This window comes from Chiloscyllium plagiosum, unplaced genomic scaffold (genome assembly GCF_037043375.1).
Source record: "Chiloscyllium plagiosum isolate Xiang-an unplaced genomic scaffold, Cpla_swu_hap1 HiC_scaffold_15, whole genome shotgun sequence".
NCBI lineage: Eukaryota > Metazoa > Chordata > Chondrichthyes > Orectolobiformes > Hemiscylliidae > Chiloscyllium > Chiloscyllium plagiosum.
This window is the reverse complement of record NW_028270153.1, coordinates 61,099,104-61,120,363: the sequence shown is the minus strand read 5'-3', so window position 1 is coordinate 61,120,363 and position 21,260 is coordinate 61,099,104.

Genomic DNA, 21,260 nt, shown 5'->3' with positions numbered 1-21,260 from the left:
GCCTTTACCACTCTTGACTTGAGAAATGTCTTCACATCTTTATTCTACATTTATATTTCACCAATTAATATTTATGACCTTCAACTCCTGTGGTCCTGCCTTACTTAAAAAATGATGTTGAGGATTTATCTGAACCATGCCTTTAATATTTGATGTTTTATGGTGAAATCTCTTTAGGTATCAGAAATTGAATTTTATGACCGTTTAGCTCATCCTCCTTGTACTTGGAATCATTTCTTGCTGGTCTTTTCAGCTTGTCTCTGTTCTAACATACACTACTTATGCCTTTTCCATCTCAGAATGCATGCAGGCAGTATGTCGCATTGCCTCTGCAGGGCTCCATTCCACCGCTATGGCTACTTCTTCAGACACTTGGCTAGTGTTTTGGAAGTTCCTTGCTTGAATCTTTGCAAAGTCACAGAATTGTTTCAGTGCAGCCTATTGTGTTTGCACCAACTCTCTGAATGAATAGTTTAGCTAGAACCATCCTCCTGCCTTCTCCTCGTAACCTTGTCTCTTGTTCCTTTTTCAAACAAAAGTTTGTATTTCCCATTTCAATGTCCCAAGTGAACCTTCATCCCAGGCAGTGTATTCCACACCTGAACCACTTGTTGCATTAGAAGATTTTTTTTCTCATATCTGTTATGCTTCTTTTACCATTTACTTTAAATCTGTGTCTTCCCATTCTCAGTCCTTTTGCAAGTGGGACAATTTTTTTTTTCTTGTCTACTCTGTCCAGTCCCTTCCTGAATTGAACATCTCTTCTCAACCTTTACTTCTCTGAGGAGACAGCCCAGTTCCTCCAATCTATCTTCATACCGAGTTTCCTCATGCCTGGAACCATTTGTGTTCATTTTCTTTCTGCACTCTGTTTTGACATTGACAATGACGAATGAGAAATCTTGCATTGATATAGTGTCTTGGGCAATCCAAATCATGCTATAGCCGAAAAGGTAATTTTCGAGTGTACTGACTATTTCAAGTTTTGAGGAAGTTTGGAAGCCAATTTATTCATGCAAACTATCCAGAAAAAACTTGCTGCAACTTAGGTTCATAGAGTTGTACAGCGCAGAAACAGATCCTCAGTCCAACTTATCCACGCTGACCAGACATCCCAATCTGACTGAATCCCATTTGCCAGCATTTCACCCATATCTCTCTAAACATGTCTTATTGATGTACCCATCCGGATGCCTTTTAAATGTTATAATTGTTCCAGCCTCCACCACTTCTTCTGACAGGTCATTCCACACACATGCACCCTCTGCATGAAAAACCATTAGGTCCACTATACTTCATTCCGCTCTCCCCTTAAATCTATGCCCTCTAGCTTTGGACTCCTCTAACCTGACAAAAAGACCATGGCTGTTCACCCTATCCATCCCCCTCATGATTTTATGAAATCTCTACAAGGTCACCCCTCAGCCTCCAACACTCGAATGAAAATAGCCCCAGCTTATTCAGCCTCTCCCTCCAGCTCAAAGTCTCCAACTCCAGCAACATCCCTTAACTTTTTTCTGCACCCTTTCAAGTTTAACAACATCTTTCCTTCCACTTTGAGGCATCAGCAGAGTTAGGCCCTAAAGGATAAAATGCTAATTTTAACAAAAAACGGCATCAGATGGAAGACAAGGAACTGATGAGCTAAAATAATTCAACAATAAAAATTGCAAGGAGGGTCATTGTTTGTATATTGCTTGCAAGGTCAGCATTCAGTGTCCAGCTCTGATTGCCTTTGAAAAGGTGATGATGATCTGCCTCGTTACTCAGTCCCTGTACAGGAGGGACACTCCTCCTGCTGTTAAGAAGCAACTTCCATGTTTATGACCCAATCACGATGAAGGATAGCTACTATATTTCCAGATCAGAACTGTGAGACATGGGAGGTATCTCGAAGAAAATATGCAATCAATGCCCTTGTCCCTCAAAATGATGGAGGTGGTTTGAGGAAAGTGTTGGCAAGTTATTGCAAGTAGGCTTGGTTACTTTTGTTACCAAGTAAGTAAAAATGTCATCACTTTCACATTAACCAAGCATATGTCAGTAATAAACTATTTATGCTGCCATTTTACATAGTGCTTACAACGTATAACAAAAACCTTTTAATGGAACCTAGGCTGTGGAAATATAGGCTTTGACTGCTGTTAAAGCCACACCATTAAGCCATCCATGTTCATTATATCAGATGGTTCTCATGTGCCTTGTGAGCACTGAACCATGTGTTCTGTTGGAACTGGTTTGAGCAGGGAGGAACAATGTTTCATCAGGATCTGATGATTCATTTCAGATGGGCCTTTCATTTTAAGAAAATAAAAAGGCTCACTTAGAGAAAACAGCTCTCTATATGCCCCACCAGACTAATTTTGTGCTTTTGAGGTGAAGCAACATTTCCCATTGTCAGACAGTCTAAGGGAGTGACCTTCCGCCCATTTTAAGGAAAGCAGCTTTTCGGATTCAATTTCCTGTGTAATTGGCCAGGATTGAGAATGTCCCTGCTCCTCCAGAATTGTGGTAATGCCTGGAATATTTTTATCATCTAACAGCTTGCTCAGGTCTTCAGATTGCAATATTTTTTCCACTCATCTGATGAACCAACACCTCTAAGCTGCAGTGTTTAATTTTTGACTCCATTGCAAGACTGTTAGCAAACTACCCCTTTCAGCATACATTTCTGAGGAGAGTGGGATTGATAAAGGACATTCCTATTTCCTTGCGGCATTAAATTAGAGATTTCAGAGAAGATACAATACAGGAATAGGCCATTCAGTTCAGCCACTCACAGCTGCTTGACCAGTCTCTCGTCCTGTTGACCTGTCCTCCCTGTCCATCTTCCTTCCCACCTATCTGCTCCTCCCTCTCCACCAACCTAATCACAACTATTCTCCACCTGCATTCACCTATCGCCTTCCCAGATACCTTCCCCCCACTTTACCCCACCACCCTCCCATTTATCTATCAGCCCCCTTCCCCCTCCACATTCATGAAGAAGGGCTTATGCTTGAAACATCGATTCTCCTGTTCCTTGGATGCTGCCTGACCTGCTGCACTATTCCAGCAGAATACCTTACTTCATCTGACACCTCCTCACATTTTCTATTCTTTTCTTGTTGGTGAATTCATCTGCGTCATGCTAATCTTTGTGGCAGCAAGTTCCACATTCTAACTACTTTCTGTGGAAAAATACTTCATCTGATTTTTTTTGGACTATTGGTAACTATTTTACATTCATGAGACTTAGTTTTGAACTCCCTACATAGATAGTGGGTGACTTTGCATCAACTGCATCAAATTCCTTCAAAGCCTGAACAATCTCTACGTGCTCATTCTTCATCCTTCTCTTTTCCTTTCACAGGATTTTTAAGGCTTTCAATTCTGCAGAAGTCTGGATTGCATCAATATGTGTCACTCAGTGGTGGCATGCTTGATTCTCTATATATGTATATGAAGGTTCAGATCCAACACAAGAAATGTGTGCATAAAATTGAAGATGGCATTTTACTTGCTCACTGTCTGTACTGTACTGTCTTATATTCCTCTATGGCTTTGCCACTCACTGTCACTGAAAGCTTTATTGATCGTACTACGTTTTGAGATCTCTGCATTCTTCAAATCCTGGTCTCTTGCTAAAAGCCCTAAAGTCATTGCCCATCAGTCTTCAGTTGCATTGGCTGTAAATTCTGAAATATCCTTCCTGCATCTCTCCTCCCCTTAGCCTGAACTCCTTGAACAAGCTTTTGGCCATTTGCTCATTATTTTGGCTCTGTGTTAAAAGTCATTTGAAAATTCTCCCATGTTGATCATTAGGACCTCTCATTGCATTAATGGTTGCTTTGGTTTCTGTCTCATCCTTGATGCTAAACCAAGGACCATGTCTGCCTGTTCAATTGCAGGTAAATAAACCATAACATTATTTGCAGAAGAGTTGAAAGATTTATCCCAGGGTCCTCAATCAACAAGTAAAACATATAGCACAATGTTATTTGTGGCATCCTGTTGGGCACAGATTAAAGGCCATGTATTTACTCTCCTCAAGGTGATCGCTCTTCTCAAGTGCTTCTGAAATTGCAAAGTGCTGTGGGACATTCTGAAATTATGAAATACATCATAAATATTGAGGCTTATATTTCATTTTATACATTCAGAGAATGGGGCATCACAGGCTGGGCCCGTAGTTATTGCCTAACCCTAATTGTCCTTGAGAAGGTGATGATAAGCTGCAGTCCACATGCTGTAGACGGAGCCACAATGCTGTTAGGGAGGGAGTTGCAGGATTTTGACCCGGCGATACTGAAGAAACGGTGATGTGTTTCCAAGTCAGGATAGTGAGTGGCTTGGAGGGGAACTTGCAGATGATGGTGTTTCTATGTATCTGCTGTCCTTGTCATTCTAGATGGAAGTGGACATGGACTTGAAAGGTTCTATCTAACAAGCTTTGGTGAATTTCTGCAGTGCAGCTTGTAGGTGGTACACACTATTGCCACTGACAGTTAGTGGTGGAGGCAGTGGATGCTTGTGGATGTGGTGCCAGTCAAGCGGGCTGCTTTTTCTAAAAGGAGTCAAGCTTATTGAGTGTATTTGGAGCTGCTCTCATCCAGGCAAATGAAGATTGGTCAACAGGAGGTTTCCTTCTCCATATTTCATCCAATGCCATGAGAACCCACAGGGTCCACCATTGAAATGAATACCACTCTAGCACCATATCTGCTAGGTCTGCCTGTCATTGGCATCTGCTATATCCAGGGATGGTGATTGCCTGGGACATTGTCTGCAAGGTCTGATTTGTAATTATGACCAGTCTGTGAAACAACTCCTCCAATACTGCTACAACCCCCCCCAGATGTTAGTATAGAGAACTTTTCAGGGACCACAGAGCTGTTTGCCAGTGCCACCTCTGGTGCTGCGGCCAATGTCAGGGAGTCCATCTGGGTTCATTCCTTTGAGACTTGTAGCAGTTGATAAAACTGAGCGGCTTGCTGAGCCATTTCATAGGGTAGTTAAGGGTTAATCAAATCGCTGTGGATCTGGAGTCACACAGACCAGGTTAGGACAATCAGTTGGGCTTTTCCACAACTGCCATTAATTTAATGGTCACCATTAGATTTTTATTATAACTGAATTCAAATACCACAGGAAGGTGGTAAATTTGTGGTATTGTTCCTGGGCTGTTTATCTACGATCCCCACATTAATACTATGAAGACATGGGTTTGTATCCCATAACTGCAGATGGTGAAATTTGAATTCAATAGCAAATGGTGACCATGTATCCACTGTCGATCACTGTAAAAAAAATCTGGTTCATTTATGTCTCTTAGGGAAAAAAATCTGCCATCTTTACTTAGTCTGGCCCACATGTGCCTCCAGACCCACAGCAATGTGGTTGCTACTTAACTGCCCTCTAGGCAATTAGGGACGGACAACAAATCCTTGCCTACGCATTGATTCCCACATCCCTGAATAAATATATCAAAGAAAATTTGAACCCAGGTTCCCAGAAGCATATTAGGCTTGCGGTCATGGAGGGTCAAAGTTGGTCTTTGGACCAGAACTTTTTATCACTCATCATAGAATCCCCACAGTGTGGAAACAGGCCATTCAGCCCAACAATTCAACACCGATCTTCTGAAGAGCATCCCTCTCAGACCCATCCCCCTACCCTATCTCTGCATTTCCTGTGGCTAATGCACCTAACCCAGACCCTATGCACAATTTAGCATGGTCAATCCACCTATCTTGTACATCTTTGGACTGTGGGCGGAAACCGGAGCACCGTCCTGAATTCTAGTATACTGGACAAAATTAAAAATCGCACAAAATCTGGTTATAGTCCAACAGGTTTATTTGTAAGCACTAACAAATAAACCTGTTGGACTATAACCTGGTGGTGTGTGATTTTTAATTTTGTCCACCCCAGTCCAACACCAGCTCTTCCACATCATAGCATTTTGGAGTTTGAGTTTGAGTTTGATTTATTGTGGTGAAATGTACCGAGATATAGTGAAAAGTGTTGTTTTGCCAGCTATGCAAGCAGAACTTTTCACAGGGAGACTTCCATTTAAATCACAATCTTGATACAGTTACACGTTTAGCTGCTTATTTCCTTCACTTGCTTCCTATTAAGAAAATCGCATTGTCAAAATGTCACTTCTCTTGGCATCACGGAGACTCCAAATCAAATTCCATCAGCAGTACAGTGAATCGTAATCAAAATTTTTGAAAGAAATTCAGAATGTGCATATCCATTCATTAAGCATCTAACAGCTTCTTTGTGATTGATGATGAGAAAGTTAAAGCTGATCTATTGTACTCCATTGAAATGAATTTATTGTGAACCACAGCAGGATAAAAATATGCAAATCCTCCTGTATGGATCATGCTAGTCGCAGTTGCTCAGAGTACTTACATCTACTAATTCAGTTTGTGAAGAACATAATCAGCAGTCTTCATAAAAGGTCAGGATGCTTAGTTAACCACACACTAATGAAACTAAGCCTGCATCTCTTCTTTAAAATGCTTACATCGGCTACATTTCGAAATTGTCATTGTACAGCGCAGCCTGCAAATAATTCTTACAAGGCAACAGCTCATGGCCTGGAATGTACAGAACTCGAAAGTTCCTCATTAACACAAAGGAATGATGAGTCAGATCTATCAATACATGTCCTTGTTAACAAAGCATGCTTATTAGCAAAGATCTGCTGTGTTTACATTCAGTAATAGCACACAGCATGCCGGAGCATACTTGAACAGTTTATTTACTTATCTCATCGGAATGTATGAAACAAGTTTGTAATTTTGGTTCCAGTGCAATAATAGCAGCAGTCCTAAAGGCAAAATGTGAACACTGAGCAGACAGAATTAGCTGGAGAAAGTGAGGTCTGCAGATGCTGGAGATCAGAGCTGAAAAATGTGTTGCTGGAAAAGCGCAGCAGGTCAGGCAGCATCCAGGGAACAGGAGAATCGACGTTTTGGGGATAAGCCCTTCTTCAGCTGGAGGGTAACCTTTGTTTCAGGAACATAAGAACATAGGAGCAGGAGTAGGCCATTCAGTCCATTGAGCTTGCTCCACCTTACAAACAGATCACCTACTCCTCAGTACCATTTTCCCACACTACCTCCAGTTTGAGTTATAAAAATAGGCTGGGACTTTTTTCTCTCAAGTGTAGGAGGTTGAGCGGTGAAATTATTGAGGTATATAAAACCATGAGTGGCATGGATAAGGTAGATAGCAAAGGCCTTTTCCCAAAGGTGGGGGAGTTCAAAACTTGCTGGCATAACTTTAAAATGACAGAGGAAAGATTTAAAAATGACATGAGGGGCAACCTCTTTACACTGAAAATAGCTTGTGTGTGGAATGAACTGTCAGAGGAAGTGGTGGATGCAGCTACAGTTACAATGCTTTAGATACATTTGGATAAGTACATGAACAGCAAGAGTTTGAAGGGATATAAGCCAAACTCAGGCAAATGGGACTAGTTTAGTTTAGGAAAACTGGTCACCCAGGATGAGTTGGACCTAAGGTCTGTTTCCGTGCCGTATGACTTTATGACTGTATAAATCTATTCATCTCCACTTTACACATGTTCGGTAATTGAGCTTCTGCAGCTCGCTGGGGTAAAGAAATTCCAAAGGTGCACTCTCTAAGTGAAAAACATTCCTCCTTATCTCAGCTATAAGTGGCTAGCCCCTTATTCTGAGACTATGTCCCTGGTGTTAGATTCACAAGGCAGGGGTAATATTTCATTTATGACATCTGTCATGTCCATTAAGAATTTTTGAAGTTTCAATGTGATCAGCTCTCATTCTTCAAACCTCCAGTGAGTACAGCCACAGATAGATAAATGCAAGGTACTGCAATTTGGAAAGGCAAATCTTAACAGGACTTACACATTTAACGGTAAGGTTCTAGGCAGTGTTGCTGAACAAAGAGACCTTGGAGTGTACGTTCATAGTTCCTTGAAAGTAGAGTCATAGGTAGATAGGATAGTGAAGAAGGTGTTTGGTATGCTTTCCTTTGTTGGTCAGAGTATTGAGTACAGGAGTTGGGAGGTCATATTGCGGCTGTACAGTATGTTGGTTAGGCTACTTTTGGAATATTGCATGCAATTCTGGTCTCGTTGTGAAACCTGAAAGGACTTGAGCTAGAGGGAGAGGGTGTTTTCCCTGGAGCGTTGGAGGCTGAGAGGTGACCTTATAGAGGCTTATAAAATCATGAGGGGCATGGATAGGATAAACAGACAAAGTCTTTTCCCAGAACTAGAGAGCATAGTTTTAGGGTGAGAAGGGAAAGATATAGAAGGGACCTAAGTGGCAACTTTTTCACGCAAAGTTTGGTGTATGGATGGAATGAGCTGCCATGGTAGGTCACACGTCCCCAATGGTGAGGAGACCAAAACTGTGCAAAATGCTCCAGGTGTAGCCTCATCAAAGCTCTATACAACTGAGATGAGACATCTTTACTACTGCACTCAAATCGTCTTGTTACGAGGGCAACATGCCAATTGCTCATGCACTTGCATGCAAACTTTTTGTGACTTATTGAAAGGACACCTACACATCTGCCATTTTCTTGCCGATATAATTATCCTGTCCAAGTTTTCTTGAAGCCTTTTTACATTCTCCTCACAGCTTACATCAGTTTTGTGTCATCAGTAAATTTGGAAACATTACAATTGGTCCCCACACCTGGAGCATTTATTTAGATTTTGAACAGCCGTAGATTGAACACGGATCCTTGTGGAACCCCATCAATACCAGTCTGCCATCCTGAGAATGATTTATATATCCCTACTCTCTGTTTACAGGTGGAAAGCAGAGAGTGGGAATATATAGATCATTCTCAGGATGGCAGACTGGTACTGATGGGGTACCACAAGGATCTGTGTTGAGTTTACACTGTTCACAATCTATATAAATGCTCTAGATGTGGGCACCGATTGTAATATTTCCAAATTGTCAATCATACTTATACATTCATCCCAATCCCATGTGTCTTTTTGGGGCATTATAAAAAGCCTTTTGAAAAACCAAATTTAATATATCTTTTTACATCCAAACTATGAGTGACATCCTCAAGCAACTCCAACAAGTTCCTAAAACGTGCTTTCCCTTTCATAATTCCATGTCTATTCTTCCTAACTTTACCAATCTTTTCTGAGTGCCCATTTATTGCATTCTTTATAATAGGTTCTAATATTATCCCTCCAATCGATGTCGAAACAACAGTTCTGCAATTCTCAATTCTACTTCCATTTTCCTTTTCAAATTATGAATAATGGGGTTATGTTTGCCACTTTCCAACATGTGAAAATCTTTTCAGAATCTATAAAATTGTGAAATATAATCAATGTATAATTGTATTACAATCATGAAACCATATTATAACCAAGATAACCATGTTATCACCATGATAATCATGTTATTGCCATGATAGCCATGCATACACTATCTCTCTGGCCACTTCCTTCAACATTTCGGGATGTAATTCATCTGATCCAGAGGATTTAATAACCTTCAATATAGTTAACATTACAAGTACCACCTTTTTACAAATACTAATTTCTCTCAGTTCCTAAGTTTCACACGTCTTTTCATTATCTTGCATGTGGAGGTTCCAGTGTTGGACTGGGCTGGACAAAGTCAGAAGTCACATGACACCAGATTTTCATCCAACAGGTTTATTTAGAATCACAAACTTTCGGAGCACTGCTCCTTTGTCAGGTGACTGATCAGCGGATCGTGAACTTGGGACTTTTAAATATACTGCTTGGACTATAACCTGGTGTCATATGACTTCATCATCTTGTATACCTAGGAGATTTTCTATATTCTTTTCCACAAAAATTAAGATACAAAGTGTTTTTTTAGTTGCTTTGCCATTTCACTGTTCCCCATTATAACGCTACTTTCTCCATCTGTAGTGGGACACACGTTTGTCCAAAGTAATCTTTTATTTTATTCATATCTCAATAAATTCTCACTAGCTTCCATCCATATTTTCTTTCCTATACTGTATCAGTTTCTTGGTTTTCCTTTGCGGTGATCTAAATTGTACCCAGTCCTTGGGATTATTATTTTTTTCTAGCATTTCCATAAGTCACCTTCTTTGATGCAATGTAACAGTTAATTCTTTTGCAAGCCATTTTTGATTCACCTTTCCCCTTGTGTGTTTGTGCCTTAGAGAAATATACATTTGTTGCAGCCTATGCAATTTTTCTTTAAATATCAGCCATTGCATATCTACCATCAATTTGTTTTTGTGCATTTTCTCAATCTATCATGGCGAACTTGCTCTTCAGTCCATCATAGTTTACTTTGTTCAGTTTTAAGGACCATGTTTCAGCATGAAACTGGGCAGAATGTATATGGGTCTGAATGGCGTGGGCTGCGGTGTGATTTGAGAGGGAATTGGATGAGGTGAGGCCTATCTCAATATTGGAAGCATCTTGCTGTATCTCTTATGCTGTTAGGAGGTGCAGGATGCACCATTACCAATGCTTCCTCTGAGGCCTCTATACTCTTGTCATCAAAGGGGACTCCTGATGCAGTCAGCTATTCCCCATGGTAGTGGTGTTGCATATGTCGACTGTAGCTGGAAGACAAGGCGTTGTGGCCAATAGTTAGAAGTGATCTTTACATACAGATGAGGAAGGGCACCACTTCGACTGGGACAACACATCCACCCTAGGACAAGCCAAACAGAGATACGCGTGAGAATTCCTAGAAGCATGGCATCCCAACCGAAACTCTATCAATAAACACATTGACTTGGATCCCATTTACCACCCCCGGAGAAAAAGAACAGGAAATGATGTCAACACAGGAAATGACATCACCAATCCAAGGAACCCTAAACATATAAATAGAAACCAGTGTTTCACCAGAGGCTCACTGATGATGTTACCTAGTATGGTGATGAAATGTCTGAAAATGAAATGTCTGAGCTCACTTCCAGCTCAGTGAGCAAACTTTCATCCAGAACCTCAACCAGAGCTACAAATTTTCTCAAAACCCAGTTAGAAGTGATGTTCAATCACTGATGCTGGAGGCGGTGCAGAGAAGGTTCAATAGACTGATACCAGATGTGGAGGAACTGCCTTATGAGAAGAGGTTGAACAGGTTGGGCTTGTATCATTGGAGTCTTGAAGAATGAGAGATGACTCATTCAAAAATATACAAAAAAATCATAGGGTACTAGTCAGGGTAGGTGCAAAAACAGTGTCTCCCTTTATGGGACAGTCCAGAACGAGAATGCATAATCTCAGAATAAGAGGTTTCCCTTTTACGACAGTGATAAGGAGAAATTTCTTCTCTCAGACAGTAATAATTCTGTGGAATTCTTTACCAAGGATGGTGAGATCATTACATATACTCAACACTGAGAGAGACAGATTTTTAATCAGTAAAGTAATCAAGGGTTACAGGGAAATGGCAGGAACATGGGATTGAGGATTACCAGATCAGCCATAACCTCATTGAATGGCAGCGAGGACTTGATAGGTGCATGATTCCTTTATTTTATTCCACCCTAAGGTTTGATTCCAGCATCGGATGACTGTCTGTGTGGAGTTTGCACATTCTCCCCGTGCCTGTGTGGGTTTCCTCCAAGTGCTCTGGTTTCCTCCCACAGTCCAAAGATGTGTTGGTTTGATGGATTGTCCATGTTAAATTGTTCAAAGTGCGGGGATGTGTAGGTCAGCTGGGTTAGCCATGGGAAATGCAAGGTTACAGGGATAGGTAGGTAGGTCGGTGGGAGTGGGTTGAATGCTGTTTGGAGGGTAGGGTATTTCAATGGGTCGAATGGCCTGCTTCCACACTGTAGGGATTCTATTCTTCGAAATTCTATTTATTTTTGCTTGTTTCATCAGTGCTGATGCTAAAGTCTTAAGAAGTGACAAAAACAATTGAGATAAACTATGGAGCAGAAAAAAATCGTGGATTTAGGCTCCACTCTGGAAGTTGAGCATGTGAACTAGACTCAGTACACTGAGGGAGTGCTGTCTGTCCCAGTGTGCAGAATAGATGGCTGTCACATGAGAAATGGTCATGTCCTGACCTGTGATACATGAAATCCTCACAGAGCAAGGACAGAGACTGACACCATTCTGGCTACAAGATGCTGCTCCAAGCAGAATGTGTTGAGCTATAACCCACTTACTCATTCACTTACTGAAAACAGTTCTCTCATCGTTAAATCAGTGAAGGTAATAGCAGCAATAAGCTTCAACATTGAGCATTGATGCTGAGACCTGACTTATGTGCTAAAGAAAGACGAGGGGTAATGGGAGAATGATTCTGAGTATCTCAATGTCCCCTTCCCAACTTAGAGTTTTGCAAACTTGCATGTCTTCTCTTATGACCCTTTCTTTATCAGCAGGAACTGGAGTGGAACATAATAAGTTGGTATGATAACAAATATATGCAGATAGTGTTGAATTACAGTTATGTTGCTTGACAGAATTTGTTTATTCTTTATGTTTATTAATCAATCAAAAAGCTACAGCATTTATTCACTGAATAAATCTAGGCGCCATTCTGTCATTAAAGGGAACAAATACATTATATTTTACTTCTCCAATAAATCATAACACAAGCATTTAAATCTCATTTACATAATTCTTTAATAAAATAAATTACTAGTCCACAAAAATTGATGATGCAGTGCCAGAAAAACGTTATTTGTTTTAATTTTAAATGGCCAATTAATCTAAAGTCTCTCTACTTGAAAACAGGTTTGAACAGCCTATAATTTGCAAAATGGATAATAGATCTGAGGGGTCTTATCTGGGGTAACAGCAGACTTAACAAACACAAGGATAAAGTCAGCAACTACAGAACAGACAGTTAAACCTTGAGTTGGAAAGGTTACAGGAAGGAAGAAGTTATATTAACAATCAGCTGAAACAATTACAGGCTAATTAAGTAAAACCAGTCCAAATTTCTTAAAGGCAAATGATGTTGAACTAAATTCACTGATTTTTTTTTAAGAGGACAGAAAGGTTGGATGAATACACAATAGTTGATGTGACTAACATACATGAACTTCCAAAAGATATTTGTCAAAGTGTCACATTACTTAGCACATCAACAATCAGTGGCAACATGGAAACAAGGGGCTGAAAATGGAGAGTTTCAGAGCTGTTGTGAAAAAAATCTGCCGTGCTGTTTGAATTTCTGGTTTCAAATTAACTGTGGAGGTAGAGCTGTAAAAGTGGGAAGTACATCTGCTCAGGGCTGGGTGGGTTTGTCTAGCTCAATTGAGATCTTCTCAGCTCATTACACGTTCTTCTGTGTATAAAATAACAAATGTCATGGACAGGAAGACCCAGCAAGACCTTGCAGGTTCAAACATCCGGGCACCACATTTCAAAGGCCGGCTGATAACATTGTGCTCCTTTCAGTCCAGGAGCATCGTTCAGCCTCTATCTCACCTCCCCATCACCCCTGGAGGTGTCAGTGACCAAGGGAAAAGCAGTGCCCTGATTCAGGTCATTTCCTGAAAGGTGGTCCTGAGACAAATCCAGGAAAAAAGAGATATTCTCTTCTCGGTAGGTGGCATCCAGAGGCCATCCTAATTAAATTAAGGCATCTGGAACAGAGGTGGCTACAAAGCTCAGAGTCTGAGGGTGACTCAGGGGAACCTTGCTCAAGTTTCACCGGTGTATGCACCACCATCTATTCCAAAGGACACAACAAAAAAGGTGGCCTTCTGAGTTTAGTTTCCTTCAGAGTTCAGTCTGCTCTGGTCAGGTTTGCTGGCCTCACGAGGGCAGGCTTGTCAGCTAGGTGAGGCTTCACTCCCGAACCCTGTACATGATTAACAACAACTGGTCAGACTGCATATGGCTGCGACTTCTCATCAGCTGATCAACATGGACAGGCCTCACCCTTCATGCTGAAAGTATGGTTGTGGACAAGGCAAGCAGCAGAAGGAGTTTGTAATCTCCAGAGTTTGGAGGTAGAAGTCTATCCTGCCAGGTACAGGCTCCGTAGAAATAACCGGATTTTGTGAACATACAATGCATTTCCTGTTCTCCCCTCAGACTCCCAAACTCAACGCGGGCTTGCACTCCTGGCCTCAGCATGGACTTGGGCTCCTAACATCAGTGTGGACTCGATCACCCAGCCTCAGCGTGGACACGATCTCCGAGCCTCAGTGCAGACTCGATCTCCCAGCCTCAGTGCAGACTCGATCACCCAGCCTCAGTGTGGACTCAATCTCCCAGCCTCAGTGTGGACTCGATCACCCAGCCTCAGTGTGGACTCGATCACTCAGCCTCAGTGCAGACTCGATCACCCAGCCTCAGTGTGGACTCGATCACCCAGCCTCAGTGCAGACTCGATCACCCAGCCTCAGTGTGGACTCGATCACCCAGCCTCAGTGTGGACTCGATCACCCAGCCTCAGTGCGGACTCGATCACCCAGCCTCAGTGCGGACTCGATCACCCAGCCTCAGTGCGGACTCGATCACCCAGCCTCAGTGTGGACTCAATCTCCCAGCCTCAGTGTGGACTCGATCACCCAGCCTCAGTGTGGACTCGATCACTCAGCCTCAGTGCAGACTCGATCACCCAGCCTCAGTGTGGACTCGATCACCCAGCCTCAGTGTGGACTCGATCACTCAGCCTCAGTGTGGACTCGATCACCCAGCCTCAGTGTGGACTCAATCTCCCAGCCTCAGTGTGGACTTGATCACCCAGCCTCAGTGTGGACTTGATCACCCAGCCTCAGTGTGGACTCGATCACCCAGCCTCAGTGTGGACTTGATCTCCCAGCCTCAGTGTGGTCTCGATCACTCAGCCTCAGTGTGGACTCAATCACCCAGTCTCAGTGTGGACTCGATCACCCAGCCTCAGTGTGGACTTGATCACCCAGCCTCAGTGTGGACTCGATTACCCAGCCTCAATGTGGACTTGATCTCCCAGCCTCAGTGTGGACTTGATCACCCAGTCTCAGTGCGGACTCAATCACCCAGCCTCAGTGTGGATTCGATCACCCAGCCTCAGTGTGGACTCGATCACCCAGCCTCAGTGTGGACTCGATCACCCAGCCTCAGTGTGGACTCAATCTCCCAGCCTCAGTGTGGACTCGATCACCCAGCCTCAGTGTGGACTCGATCACCCAGCCTCAGTGCGGACTCGATCACTCAGCCTCAGTGTGGACTTGGTCTCCCATCCTCAGTTTGGACTCGATCACCCAGCCTCAGTGTGGATTCGATCACCCAGCCTCAGTGTGACTCGATCACCCAGCATCAGCGTGGACTTGATCTCCCGGCCTCAGTGTGGACTCGATCTCCCATCCTCAGTGTGGATTCGATCACCCAGCATCAGCGTGGACTTGATCTCCCGGCCTCAGTGTGGACTCGATCACCCATCCTCAGTGTGGATTCCATCACCCAGCCTCAGTGTGACTCGATCACCCAGCATCAGCGTGGGCTTGATCTCCCGGCCTCAGTGTGGACTCGATCTCCCAGCCTCAGTGTGGATTCGATCACCCAGCCTCAGTGTGACTCGATCACCCAGCATCAGCGTGGACTTGATCTCCCAGCCTCAGTGCGGATTCAATCTCCCAGCATCAGCGTGGTCTCGATCTCCCGGCCTTTGTGTGGTCTTGATCTCCCGGCCTCAGTGCGGTCTCAATAGCTCAGCCTCAGTGTGGGCTCAATCTCCCAACCTTAGTGTGGACTCGATCTCCTGACCTCGAGGTGAAGACTGGTGAGGTATGGGTTGGTATGACGGTTATGCTGAACTCTTATTTCTCTATTTCTCTAATTTATTACTGGACATATTATGTATTAATTTTTTTGTTTGTCTTTCCCTCAGAATTTGTCCTTTAGAATCTGTTACCTTGGTACCTAAGATGGCACAGTAAGTGGCAACTTGTAACCTTTTAACAAGATTGCACCCATGAAGATAATTTCAGCAGGATAGAGTGTTAATGAGGATTCATGACATGCTGATAAATGTAAAACAAGCTCCCAATCATGGAGTCAGGAGATCTAACTCTAAACCTAACCTTTAGATGCTGAGAACTAAATAGCAAAACTTTAACCTGCCAGCAACATAGTTGGAATTTTGCTTCCCACTCAGTTAAGCTTCCCTGCTTGTCTTTCTAAAAACTCTAGACCAAATGGAATATTCACCCATTTTTTTCTCCACAAATGCATCCAGATTTCAGCATTTTCAGTATTTATTTCAGATTTCCAACCTTAGCAGGTGTTAGGTTTTGTAGTGGTCTCTGATCCAGCACTGACTCCAGTGTGCTAGCAGAGTCAGAGTGTTTGAGTACAACAGCATCAGATTCAGCACCAAGATCATTGTTTACGGAGCTGCGCTAGTTCCTGCCCTGCTATATGGCTCTGAGCTGTGGACTGTCTACAACAATCATCCAAGGCATTGGTGCAGTTCCATCAATGCTGCCTGAGCAAGATCCTGCAAATCTGCTGGGAAGACAGATGCACCAACATCGGCATCCTCAACTAGGTCAATATCCCCAGCCTTGAGGCACTGAACCACCACCCCCCTTGATCAGCTGTGATGGGCTGGGCACGTCGTCCACTAGACACAACGGCACTAGACACCCCAAGCAGGTGCTGTACTCCCAGGAAGTGCTTCCGAGATACCCTCGAGACCTCACTGGCAAAGTGCAGCATTCCCACAGACACCTGGGAGGAGGAGTGTCCAGGAAGGCATCAAGCACCTCGAGACTTGCTGTTGGGAAATAGCGGAGGCCAGGTCTGCACAACATAAGGAGCGCACTGCCACACCAACAGCCCACCCACTCCTGCCCATGACCACCTGTGTAACAGTATTGGTCTGTGGACTCACCTGGAGAATGGAAGAGAGTCTTCCTCATCTGGGAGGGACGGCCAATGATGACGTTGGTGATGGTTTGTGATTCTTTTTGGGACTGAAGGAGAGAGTACAGTGGAGTTCCCTGGAGGTCAATATTATGACTACTGCTGTTCTTAATCTCCATTGATAACGTAGAACTAGGTGTAAACAGCACAATTTGGCATGTTGGAGATGATGTAAGATTTGGATGCATTGTGAACACTGAGGAGGATGATAACAGACTTCAAGAGGATAGAAGTAGGCTGGTAGAATGGGAGATCAAGTGGTTAATGAAATTAAAAGGAATGTGAAATGTGAGGAGATAAAATACAACATAAAGTGTACCAGATGTAAAGAGAATGCCAGAATGGAAATCTGGGCAATATTTGGGTATTAATCATTGAAAGTGACAAGGCAGCTTTAGAAAGTGGTTAAAAACACTTACAGCATGGAAACAGGCCCTTTGGGTCAACTTGTACTCGCCTCCACCACTAGCACTGGCAGACACTCACCAACCCCCTGGGTGAAAAAGAAATGCTCTTCTGGATGCTTTTGTATCTTTCCCCTCTCACCTTAAACCTATGCTATCTCATTTTAGTCTCTCCTACCCTGAGGAGAAAGTGAGGACTGCAGATGCTGGAGATCAGAGCTGAAAATGTGTTGCTGGAAAAGCGCCACAGGTCAGGCAGCACCCAAGGAGCAGGAGAATTGACATTTTGGGCATGAGCCCTTCCTCTCCTACCCTGAGGCAAAGTATAGATAAGCATGTTATCTATGCCTCTCATGATTTTATAGACCACGAAGATCACCTCTCAGTCTCCTAAGCTCCAGGGAAAAAAGTCTAAACTTATCCGCCTCACTTTATAGCTCAAACCTTCCAATCCAGGTAGCATCCTGGGAAATCTTTTCTGCACCCCATCTAGTTTAATAATATCCTCAGCTTTATAAACAGCTGAAAAGCAGAGTACAAAAGCAGGAAAATTGTGATGAACATACTAAACATTACTTCAGCCTCAATTAGATTACTGTGTGCAACTCTGGGCACTGCTCTTTGTGTGTAGCGAGTTTGAGGAGGATGTGGAAAGGAAAATGTTTCCCCAAATCACATTACCCCGATTTAAAACTATTTGACCACTTTGTGATCATCACTAGGACTTTTGCTCTCTCTGTACTATGGGTGCACCTATCTCACATGGAGTGTAATGGTTCAAGAGGCATTTCGCAACCATTTTCTCAAGATCATTTGGGGAATGGCAACAAAAGCCAACAATGGATCAGTTAAAACAAAAACAAAGGAAGAGATTTTGCAAGGATGGTTGCAAGTGTGAGGGACTTTGGGATTGAGGATGTGTTGAAGAAGCTGAGCGTGTTTCCCTCAGAGAAGAGAAGATTGAGGAGATTTGTTGGAAGCCTCAGAGAGCCAGTGAATCCAGATTGAACGCGAGTGACAAAAAAAAACCAAAGGCAATGAGAGAAAACATTTTTTTAATGCAACTATGATCTTGAATGCACTGCTTGAGGGTGTGGTGGGGTCAGGTTCAATTGAATCTTTCAAAAGGAAATTGGAAATGACTGCAGCATTAGGGGAAAGGGCATGAAGTGGTATCAATTGATGCAGAAATTGGGCACAAATGTCACGGGTCAAATAGCCATCATCTGTGCTGTAATTATGTTGTGATTCCATGTTTCTGTAGGTTACCTTGTTGAACATGACTTCCATGGACCAGCAAAAACAGCAATAGCTTGCTTTTATTTAGCACCTTTTGACTATTCCAATGCAATTCGCTGAGAGGTAATTAGAAAACGAAATCATGCCAGGGTCAAAGAAGAAGTCATCAGGATGCAGGACGGTGTTAAAGGAGATGAGAATCAGCGGGATGGAGAGATTTAGTGAGGTATTCCATAGTTTGGGCCCTATCTGGCTGAAGGTACGGCTGCTAATGATGGAGCAAAGTGGTTCCATTTCTGAAAGCCAGCCAGCTCAGTGACTACACACATGACCCCTTTCATTTGCAGATTTTATTAAAGACATGCACCTCCAAACGGATGCTACTATTAAGAATCACACTGCCACTCAGAGAACTACTCTGCCCACTAGATGATACAGCAGAGAGTTGTATGACTCTTCTATCCTTTGCTAAAGGAAGCATTTCCTGACTTCTCTATCAAATGGTCCTTCTCTGATGATGGGTTGTGTAACATTGTTGTGAGCTTGCTTAAAGATAGAGACCAGACTCTTGATACTGCTAACTCTTTATGAAGGCTGACTGTTCTCAAGCCTCAGCAGTACCCACCAACAGAAGTACTGCTCAGATAGATCAGATTGCTCAAGAGCACTGTGGCATGGAGCTATAAAATCAAATAAATAATTATGAGGGGCAAAGATTGGAATGTCTATTTGAGAAGATTTGTGTGGATTAATCGAGTTGCTCAGAGCCTCGTCATTGGGTTAGATGGCCATAAGGCTGGTGGCTTCCACATGTGGCTACAGTGCAGCTGCCGCTGATCATCTGCTGGTCAGCTCTGCCAACCCCTCCTTCATTGGGCTGGCAGCAACATTAAATGTTCCTAGCCTTCACGCAATGGGCAGATTATTCACTTCCCAGTGTGCTGCTGGGGAAAGGTTTGGGGATGCATTCTGATGTGACCCCCCACTGATTTCCCCACAATGCACCTCCAAGTCTGTCAAAAATGGGCCTGGAAAATTTAGCCCACTAACTTTGTTTCTTTCCCCACAGATACTACCTGATGAGCTGAGTATCTTCAGCAATTTCTGTTTTCATTTCACATTCTGCTATTTTTTGAAACAGTTAATTTAATTGAACACCTGTCAGCTCTTTATCACATCGCAAATGTTCAACTGGAAACATTCTGAATGTAATTTGAGGAAAAAGAAATAAACTGCCATCTTGATGAAATAATTTACTAATGAATCACTTGTCTGCAATCAATTAACTCTATGAATTAGATTAGATTCCCTACAGTGTGGAAACAGGCCCTTCAGCCCAACAAGTCCACACCGACCCTCTGAAGAGTAACCCACCCAGACCCATTTCCCTCTGACTAATGCACCTAGCACTATGGGCAATTTAGCACTGACAATTCACCTGACCTGCACATCTTTGTGACAGTGGGAGGAAATCGGAGCACCCGGAGGAAACCCACGCAGACACGGGGAGAATGTGCAAACTCCACACTGACAGTTGCCTGAGGCTGGAATTGAACCTGGGACCCCCGGTGGTGTGAGGCAACAGTGCTAACCACTGAGCCACCGTGCCACATTAATTTGAAATAGCAAATGACACTGTAAGTTATGAAGTAGACATTTTGGCACAACTGATTTCTGTGTGCCAACCTACCAACCCCTGCAAACCAACTACTAGGCAGAGTCACAGCATAGCACATGGAGTCAGAAGGTTAAAAATTGACTCTTTTCTACATAAGATCCATGGAGTTTTGTTAGCGCAGTTGGCTAGACAGCTAGTTTGCAATGCAGAGTGAGGCCAACTATGTAGTTTTATTGCTGAAACTATTCATGTAGAATTCTCCTTCTCAAAGTTTCCCTTTGCTCACTCATCACTCTCTAATGAGTGAGCAGCCCTATAGTCTGGTAAGACTATGGTAATGTTACCTTTATGTAACATAAGAAAGATCAAGGTCCAAAGTGCAGGACTACACCAGGAGTAATATTTTAATTTTTAAATTACAATTTCTATAAATGAAAAGGCAATGGCTGGAAATGAATAGGAGATGGCGGCTACAGGAGCATGATTTTGGTCCCCAGGCTTGAACATCTTGTTCCTATTTTAATGGCAGTCAAACTGGTACTGCAATCTCTAATTTCTTTGCTTGTAATTCCTCAAAGAGCAAGAAACTATTATTGATTTTCTCTTGTTCAGTTCTGAAGAACAGTTGTATTGGACTCGAAACATTAACTTTGCGTCTCTCTCTGTGGATGCTGCCAGACATCCTGTTGGGTTTCTCCAGTGTTCTCTGGGTTTGTATCACATTTCCAGCAGCTGCAGTATTCTGCATTTATTCAAGAGACAGAACTTATTTGATATCATGACTGAATGTTCTGTGACTTTAAGACAAATCCAGGAGTTGCAACAAAAACAAGGAAATAAAAAGATCCTCACAGGATTGATTCACTTTGGAAACAATGAAACTGAGAAGGTCTTGTGTTTTTGAGTCAACCAGCTGTTAAATGGGATTGGAAATGAAGCAGACCCATAATTTTCATGAATTGCTGAGATCTATTATAACCATATACCTGTAAACTGTCATCTGCCTGACTTAATTAGTAGATGCAGAGCTTTTTATATATAGTAAATTTTACATTCTCTCATCCAGCTGAAAGTTATAAGACTCTCAGTTTATTGATGCATCTTCTAGCTCTGAATGTTAGATCTGTTGGGATTGTGCAGA